Source organism: Papaver somniferum, unplaced genomic scaffold (genome assembly GCF_003573695.1).
Source record: "Papaver somniferum cultivar HN1 unplaced genomic scaffold, ASM357369v1 unplaced-scaffold_67, whole genome shotgun sequence".
Lineage (NCBI taxonomy): Eukaryota > Viridiplantae > Streptophyta > Magnoliopsida > Ranunculales > Papaveraceae > Papaver > Papaver somniferum.
In genome coordinates this window covers 1,088,235-1,098,486 of record NW_020649526.1, presented here as the reverse complement: position 1 = coordinate 1,098,486, position 10,252 = coordinate 1,088,235, and positions in this window count along the sequence as shown.

Sequence of the window (10,252 nt, the reverse complement as noted above, 5' to 3'; positions counted from 1 at the left end):
ACCTTCACGTCAGCAGCGAGTGGAGGAAATTTTTTTGCCGGAGCTTCGTCGCCGTCCGACCGCCGCCGCCGTCGCCGCCGGCCAACTTCCGTCCGACTCGCCCAGGTGTTCATGCTTTGATCATGATGAAGTTATATACATGTGTGTATATTAGTGTGAGTTTTATGAAAAAACCCTCGTTTTTGAAAACGTATGTTCGTTCGATCGTTAGTTTTTAAAACTAACTATAATCCCTGATTTAGGACAGTTTTTTTTTTTTTTAGTATATGAACCTAGGTCCAGTGATAAAACTTAGTGTATGAGCTTTCATGTATGCCACGGTTTTATCATAAAAGGAGTAAATTTTCACGAAATCGAAATAATCCTTCGTTTTAAAGACAAATTACGACGACTCGAAGGAAAACTTTATCATATACAAAACTTCATAGGTCAGCTGTGTGAATGCTCACATTATGAAAATTGTGTCCGTGATTTCATGAAAAATCAGTTACGGAAAATAAAGTTTCGTTCGTTTTTGAAGTTTTCGAAGAGACGAACGATTTTGAGGTGTTAACTCTTACGGCATAACTACTACCATTAGTAGAATTGTAAAGAGGTAAGAGTTGAGAGTTACCTTTTTTTTTGATGTTGGTTTGTTTACATAGTAGTAATCTTTGATCTTCCGGTTCCAGAAAATGTCGACCAACAATAACAACAATTACGATTACTGGTATTCCTCTTCTTCCTCTGGATCTTCTGATGAGGATTTCGACGCTCCTGTAGCGAAATCAAAGTCTAGGGTTACCCATGAAGAGGTGAAGCCTAATGTTCCCTCGGGTGAGCGAAGAGTCTCTTTTGCTGAACTCAAGAAAAGAGGAGCCGAAGACAAAAAGGAGGATGCCCGTCAACGTGAGAAAAATCGCACCCGGCGTAAGAGACAGAGGGTTGAGGAGAAGCGTCGATTCTTGGATGGAGTGCCTTCTGATTCTGATGCTGATGCTTCTGAAGAAGAGATTACATGGGAACCATCCGAGCGTTACATCAAGCCTGATCGATATGAAAGATTGCATCAGAGGATGATGAAGAAAATTGAAGGTGAAGCTGCAGCAGAAGATGACTCGGATTCAGATGATGATGATGATATTATCTTCCGTCCACCGGACTTCACCAATGATTCTGACAGTGTTTCTGAAGAAGATGATTCCGAGAAGGATAGTAACGATGAATCTGACAATTCGGATGAGTCCGACGAGTAGTTTTACTTCCATCTTCTTTAGACGTTAGAGCATTCCCTTTTAGTCTTCATAGTGGATATCTTTCTTTTGACTGTTTAAATGACTTTACTTCAATTAGACTTTTCTTCTGAATAATGAACATTTTGATAAAGTCGATTTCTTCTAATCCATGACATGGACCAATGTCCATACATCCAAATTCATCATAACTTGTCGATTTTCATGAGAAGTAACATAACACACGGCTGAGAATTCATGACGTGTACAAGGCCGCGTGGCCTATCCTTTGACCCGTGATGTTCAGTCCCCATTATTTTCCTCTGCGTCTTCAGTATCGATCTTTGAAGCCTAGGGTTTCAGTGAAACTCGTAACTGAGTTGACTATTCACGAGTGTAGATTATCGCCTGATATATATATCTTCAAGACTCTAAATCTATGATCCACGCAAATATTTCTTCCATTCCTGAGTCAGTTTCATCGTGCACTGAAGTTTTGATCCTACCTCCTTGCCGTCATGTCGAGCAATAGCATTTCTTCTCAAGATGATCTTCAGTCGAAGCGTGAAATAGCAACGTCTATCTCAGTAAGTTGTACACTTCTTCTTCTTCTCCTTTCTTGTCCCTGTTCGATCGAGATACTTGATCACAAGAGAATGATTTGTCGTAGGACTGTAAGAAGAATGCTACTCCTCATAATGCAAGGCCTAAGCGGACTGTTAGAGCTCCTGTCGTTATGGATTGGCTCGTGCTGAAGCTGGATCGTCTGTAAGTAAACCTATGACTCTTGAGATTGTACTGAGTCCCGGGATTAACACTCCTTCGTTTCATCATAGGCGGATGTACGTGTCGTCGTCGATGCTAGACGAAGAAAGAGTGGAAAGTCCGTGACCGTGGTTGAGGTCGAGGAAAGCAGCAACCAGGCATGTGAAGATTCTGCAGGATCCGTGGATACTGGAGACAGGTCCATGTTCGTGAATACCCAACCGCTGGACTCTTATTCGAAGCTCCCATTGATTAATACCTTCCCAGACAATGAAGTGGTCGGGATTCGTGATTCCCAAATGTCATGCGCTCTGTACACCAAGATTTGGAAGAGGTATGGTCACATTGCTACCACAGAAGTGTGGAAAGGTTTTCTTCCCAACCTTTTAACCACGGTAGCGGGGCTATTGCCGATCATCGAGGAAATGAACCAGATGCATTGCGAGACGTCAAAAACCATGAACTGCACAATGGGATGAAATGATCTCGAATTGTGAGATATTGCGATTCAATGTAAGCTGGCTCCGTCGTCGTCTTGAGATAATCAAGGTTCATAAGGCGGCAGAGGCTGCCGATGCAATTTCCATGAATGCCGCTTTACTGGATGAGGAGAGGATACTGGCTCTGGAGTCAGCAAGGGTTGAGAAAGCGGTCGAAGACTTGAAGGCAAAGACCAAGATTTTTCAGAAGAAGCTTGACGAGGCTTCTTACAGGGATTATCCGTTGCTGGATGGTTTGCTCTGAGTGAGCATTTGTGGTTGTTTTTTTGAATAAATCTGAGTTTCTAGTTAGGTGAAACAGTTGATCATGGTATGAACGAATTTTGCTCATTTATGAAATGTTTAATGAACAAAGGAGCATTCGCATGCTCTTTGGAGGAATGAAATTACATTTTTGAAAATGCTTGAAATGATGAAGAGGTAGTTTGTTTCATGGATCAGGCATAATAAGCTTTGAGCCATTTGCCATTGATGATGTTTCCTTCCTTTCCTCCATTGATTGCTAAAATTTTGTAGTATCCTAGACACTGCTTTGATAACAACATATGGCCCTTCCCATTTAGGAGAGAACTTAGGAGCAGACATGTCTTGTTGAATGTGCTTTGCCGTCTTTAATACCAAATCTCCTACTTGAAATGTTCGAGGTCTTACCATTTTGTTGTAGGCTCTGGAGATCCTCTGTTTGTAAGCTTCCACATATTTTTCCACCTTGGTTCTCCTTGATTCAGCATATCTAGCTCAGCGATTCTTGATCTGGAGATTTCGCCTCATCCCATTGTACACCACTGGATGCTGCAATCCTGGCTGAGGGAACTTTGATTTCTGCTGGAAGTATGGCGTCGGCTCCATAGACAAGGGAATATGGCGAAGTACCGATCGAGCTCCTTGGTGCAGTTCTGTAAGCCCATAGAGCCATGGGTAATTGCTCATGCCATGATCGAGGATTGTCATGAATCGTCCGACTGATAATCCTGATCAAAGTCTTGTTGGTACTTTCTGCTTGACCATTTCCTTGTGGATAGTAAGGCGTGGAGAAGATTTGTTTGATCCCATATTTATTGAGCAGCTTCTCAACATCTTGATTGGCAAAAGGAGTTCCGTTATCTGTGATGATATGCTTAGGAACTCCGAATCTGCATATTATGTGCTCTTTGATGAAGGCGGCAATCGTAACTCCAGTGGTGCTTCGAAGAGGAATAGCTTCGACCCACTTGGTGAAGTACTCTGTCGCAGTGATGATGTATTCATGTTGTTTTGAAGATGCTGGATTGATCTTCCCAATGATATCTAGTCCCCAGCTGTAGAAAGGCCACGACTATTCACAGAATTCAACGGGAGACAAGGAGTGTGGATGAGATTACCATGGGTTTGGCATTGGTGACACCTCTGAACGTGTGCGGCTGCATCATCTTCCATGGTTGGCCAATAATATTTCTCATGAATTTGAAGAAATAGTTTCCTCTTTCCTTGATGTTCTCCATCATGTACTTCCTTCAGGATTGTAGGGATTTCATGTTCGGCTAAGCACCTCAGTAAATTTCCACCAAAGCTTTTGCGGTATAAGATCCCATCGAGATAGACGAATCTCTTAGCTTTCTGAATGAGTTTGACTGCTTGCTTCTTTTCCAGTGGTAGTTCGTTGTCCCGGAGGTATTTGATGTAAGGCTCCTTCCAGTCCCCTGTGCGGTGGACTGTCAAAATCTCCAGGTGATGAGGAGGTGTTTGGCAATCAGGACAAGATCCTTGTAAAGATCTTGACTGACTTTCCATGGATGGACAGTAGTATCCCATTCTTTGAAGCATTCTGTAAAGTGTTACCACTAACGTTTGCCCGCAGATTTCTTCATGTATGCGCTTGAGTTTTTCTCCCGCTTCGTTGCTCCCAAGACATCATGATAGAAATCCATCAGGGTTTCGATAGTATAGTCCTCCATGGAGCAAAAAGTAGTTCTTCAATTCTTTGAGGCTGACTTGGCCTTCCGAAACAGAGCTGCTCAATTCATGAATGATGGGTTCTCCCCAATCGTTTTCTGGAATGTCTTCTATCTGAGTGAGCCAAGTTGAAGATACAGTACGCCTCTGTACAGTGATCGTTTTCTCTGCTCCTTCAAATTGCAGCTTGGAGGCGAGAGTTGCTAGGCAATCAACATGCCTATTGTTAGTCCGTCCAGTATGGACGATCGTTGCGTCAGCAAAATAGGTCAACAGTCGCTGAGCTTCAGTTCTGAATGGAGCAAGTGTGATTTCCTTGAGAGAATACGTTCCATTCATCTGGTTGACCAATAATTTTGAATCCCCCCTTATCTCAAGGTGTGTTGCTCCTGCTTGCTTGGCCAAGGATAATCCTAATAGGAAGGCTTCATATTCTGCTGAGTTGTTGGTGCAGTGGAAATCTAACTTGAACGAATGTGAGAAAACTTCACCATATGGAGACACCAGTACTATGCCCTCTCCTCCGGTGTCACTACTAGGGGTGGCCGATCCATCAAAGTATAGAAGCCATGTTTCTTCCTTGATGCCCAAGATGTCTGGGAATTCGCCGGGCACTTCTTCATGTAGTGTTGTTGTGTCTTCCCGTGGAAAAGCAGCGAGCAAGTCTGCGACCGCTTGACCTTTGATGACTTTAGGTGGCGTACAAGCTATGTCAAATTCTGACATCTGGAGTAGCCACTTCGCTGGTCTCCCTATCAAGGCTGGCTTTGATAGCAAGAACTTTATGAGATCAGCTTTGGAGATGAGTATGACCCTGTTAGATAGTAAGTAATGTCTGAACTTCTGGATTGCATGTACCAATGCCAGGCATGCCCTTTCGGCCTTTAGATATCGGAGTTGAGCATCTATCATTGTGTGGCTGAAGCAGTAAATCGGTCGTTCGACGACTTCGTCGTCTTCCTGAGCGAGGAGTGCGCCGATGGCAACGTCACTGGAGGCTGTGTAAAGAATCAGAGGTCGTCCCTGCACTAGAGACCTCATGACGGCCGGTGACAATAATATCTGTTGTATTTTATGGAAAGCTTCTTGTTGAACAACTGTCCAGGTGAAGCTTGCTCCTTTTTTCAGCAGAGGTGTGAACGAAGCAATGAGTTGAGCTAATCCAGGAATGAAGCGTCGAATATAATTTACCTTGCCCATAAAGCTCTGTAGTTCCTTCACGGTTCATGGAGGAGGCATGGTGGTAATAGCTTTTGCCTTGTCTGGGTCGACTTTGATCCCTTCAGCCGTGACCAGGAATCCTAAGAATTTTCGGAAGAAACTCCAAATGCGCACTTTAAAGGATTCATTTTTAATTTGTATTCTCTGCATCTTTCAAACACCTGCCTTAGAACTTCGAGATGAGATGCTCGAGTCTTCGATTTTACCACCACATCATCAACATAGTCTTCTACTTGCTTGTGCATCATGTCGTGGAATATGGCAGTCATGGCTCGTTGATAGGTGGCACCAACATTCTTTAATCCAAAGGGCATCACAGTGTAGTAAAAATTCCCAATGGGAGTACGGAACGCAGTCTTGTTGGCATCATGTTCATACATCTTGATCTGGTTGTACCCACTATAGCCGTCCGTGAATGAGAACATACCGTGACCACAGGTTGCATCGACGAGCATGTCAATGTTGGGTAGAGGAAAATCATCCTTTAGACAACATTTATTCAAGTTCCTGAAGTCGACACAACATCTGATTTGACCATTTTCTTCTTAACATGTACCACATTTGCTAGCCACGTTGGATGAAGAATTGGCTTGATGAACCCTGCTGCCAACAGTTTCTGGATTTCAACCTTGATTTGCTCCTCGACTTCATGTGTAAATTGTATGGGCGGTTGTTTGACAGCTTTGGAACTAGCAACGATGCGCAGGTGATGGGTGACGAGTTTGTCATCCAGACCCGGCATTTCTTAGTACGTCCAGGCGAAGACATCTTGATATTCTTTCAACAATCTTATCATCTCGGTCCGCTCCTCTGGTGATAGTGCTGAACTGATCAGGATTGGCTTTGGATCGTCTTCAGTCCCATTGTTGATTGTTTCAAGATCGTCATTGGTAGAGTCAGTGTCGTCTTGTAGTTATCGCGGGACATCCTGGACTTCTTCTTCAAGTGATAGCTCACTCTGACACGATTCTTCATGGTGGGGAGACTTTTCATCGTTCTCCCCGATTAATTGCTAATCTTTCCGTCGGCGATAAATGACTCTCCCTTCTACATCTCGATCGGTCGTGAAGTTTGACCCTGGAGTTGAGACTTGATCATTATGGCGCTTAGTCGGTGTGGTAGGTAACTTGATCATTTTAGCAGCTGAAGATGACGGATCGTTATCAGCCTTCTCGATAGTCTTCCATCTTGGAAGTGGAGTACTGCGAATCCTGCTTGGAGGTTCCGGGACGCATTTTTGAGAACCAAGGAACTCAGTATCATAGACGGGAGCATAAGGAGATGATGAAGCCGGAATGCGAATGATCTTGTTGTCGAGCAGAGCATTCATGCGTTGATGGTATGTTGAAGGAACCACCTTGTTATCATGGAGCCATGGGTGTCCCAGTATTATGTGGTAGTCAGGTTCTTGCTCGATCACATGAAACTTTGCTTTCGATCGAATCGTCCCAACCCTCAAATCTATGTATGCATATCCATATGTATGGCTTTGACTTCCTTCAAATCTTGTCATTAGGATGGGATAACGAACGATTTTACCTTGTGGAAATCTGACCATCCTGAAGTGACAATGTTGGTGGAAGCACCGGTGTCGACAAGAGCTCTTCTAAATTCGGTGCCTTTGATGAAACCAGTAACATACAATGCTCGGTTGTGTCCTTCATCCGTCATGCGATCTTCTTCTCCAAAAGAGATGTTGTCGATCGAATGCCCAGGCACTAGGGAGACTTCTTCAACTGATGGTGTTGGTGGCGTTATTTGCACGCTAGATGATATCTGGTTGAGTGCTGAAAATGTGTCTGTGCGCTGATCCCTGGAGAAGTGTAGGAGTTCACATAGATTTTCAATCAAATGTGTGACCTCTTGTTCCACCGACTTCTCGTATGTGGTGAAGTTGTTGATTTGAGGGTCAGATGACGCTTCAGTCCCCGATGTTGAGGCTTCTGGAGCGGAGATACCGCATAACTCGGATGTTAATCTGATGAGAAAGTCGAGGATGTGGTTTATCGTCTCCTTCATCAGGTCCATGTTCCTGGTACGGACCTCTAGGATTTGAGCTAACTCTGCCAAAGTCGGGATCCCTCTGCCTTCCATGCCGCCAGGTGTAACATGAGGAATGTTGCCGTTTGAAATATTCTGGTCTGAATTAGTTGAATTAGTCCTAAGACCAACCATCTTTTGGAATTGTGAGATTGCAACCGAGAGAATGATCTCTCACTGTGGTCGCCAATCCGTAGATGGGGAAAAACGATTTGCTGGTTTTTAAGGAATTGAGGAGACGACCGTACGGAGGAGACTCCTCGAACCGAGCGAAATGTTAAACCTCACACAGATGCACAGCTACAAAGGGGGTGTTTTAGATTCGAGAGATCAATCTGTAGTACTCCGTCCTAAATCAAGACAATGACCATTCCAGAGTAAATTTGGTCACAAGAGAGGATGGGTTGATCTGTAGGAGGGAAGCTGGGAAATGTGTGGAATCAAATGGTAAACAAAGATTGTGGGTGTATGAATTCTGAATATGATAAGCTCTGAATGATTGAAATTGCTCAATTGAGAGTAGTTGCTCAATTGATGAGTTGATGATATCGTGTTGTCGATGAGACGTGAGATTGATGATACTGTTGATGCTGATGATTCAATCATGATTCAGAGACTTATTTATATTGCTGGAATTTTAGACACCATGATCCCATGAAGTGTGACAGTTTATGGAATCAAGGAATGGGGAAGTGGAGATCGTGTTTGAAACCAGTTGCTCAACGTTTGGAGACTTGGTCGATTTTCCACCCACTACCTCGTGAATTCCTTCAACTGATTGCACGACTTGCTCACATTCCATCGTGTGTTTTAATACACGTGCCGTAGACCGCCAGAACAAAACCCTAAGTGATATCCCCCCAAAGTGACACGATTGACGTCTCGTGGTATGTTAGTCAATTGATGACTTCGTGGTTTGATGGGACAATGAGTCCATGTAGTTGCTGAGTTGAACATGATGTTATGAAACTCATGAATTGAACATGTCATGAGACAGAGGTATAGTCCTTACGACGAAGTGAGCAAGTATTGCTCATTCAATGGATCGTTGAACCAATATTCCTTGGTTTTAGCAAATATTTATCATCTGACCAGGTGTTGCTCATGTGATGAATTGTTGAATATTTGATCGTCTGAGCATGTGTTGCTCATATGATGGATTATTGGCAGCGTACCAAAAATATTAATTAGAATACTGGTCGTTGAACCGAGCATAATTAATAAAATTAATGACCATGAGGTCGTCGTAAAATTATTAAGGTTGGAATCTGGAATGATGATCCTTGGATTCAGAAACCCTAATTTGATCAATTCATGGTTCGTCAGAAGTTTAACCATGGGACAAAGGAGGGAGCGACTACATGGGACCGTGGATCAACCATGTAGTGTCCATATGCTCACGTGAGCAAATACAAAGAACTCCTTAAGAGTTGACGATTTGTTGGTGAAAGAATGATTAAATGCTGGTTTAATCATTTATTCGAAAATGCTCGTCTGAGCCTTAGGTGAGAAAACCTAATTAATTATGACGGAGTGAGGGACCGACCATGGGGTTATAAAACCGGCCCTGAGTAGTCATGTGATCGCCTTATGATCACTTCATGAAAATCCAAAGTGTTTGGAAGAGTCTTGGACCTAATACGGGTAATTGTGCAAATTAGGTCAAAACTGTGAAACTTGATGGGACCGGCTTCTGTAAGCCAAAGAGCCAATCTTGGTCGGTCAAGATAGCGCGCTCGTGTCCCCAAGGCGTCCGCGTCTCAGTCCTGAGAATTTTGATATTTTCTGGCGTGCAATTGAGCATCCATTCGAGAAAATATGCCAAAATTAAGGTTTCGACGAAGCTGAGGAAAACACCATGAGATGATGGAAAATAATTATAAAATAAGGAATAAGGAGGCGTGGGACCGCCATGGCCAAGGCATGGTCGGTCAGTCGTGGCCACGGTCTCGTGGTGCCTTTTCCTTAATTTTATAATATTTTGATGATTTTATGAAAAATTCATGAAATTTGAGAAATTTGATGAATTTAAGGAGTTTCCATGAATTGAAGAAGTTTTCATGAGTTCAGGGAAGCAAAAAATATTAAAATAATAAAAACAAGGGCGTGTGAGACCGTGGAGGCGCGGCCGGCCGGCTAGGGCTCTGTCCCACGAGTTTTCCTAATTTTTATGTATTTTTAATGTATTTTTCCATGATTTGAAGGGATTTTCCTAATTTGAGAGAAATACCATGAAATCAAGGAGTTTCATGGGATGAAGGAAATCCTAAAAATAATAATAATAAAATACATGGGCGTGTGGGACCGGCTGAGGCATGGTCGCCCGGCTGGGGCCCGATCCCACTGTTTCCCTAATTTTATATTATTATTTTTTAATGTATTTTTCCATGAGTTGAAGGGATTTTCCTAATTTGAGAGAAATACCATGAAATCAAGGAGTTTCATGGGATGAAGGAAATCCTAAAAATAATAATAATAAAATGCATGGGCGTGTGGGACCGGCTGAAGCATGGCCTCCCGGCTGGGGCCCGGTCCCACGTGTTTTCTAATTTTATATTATTATTTTTTATGTATTTTGAAAAT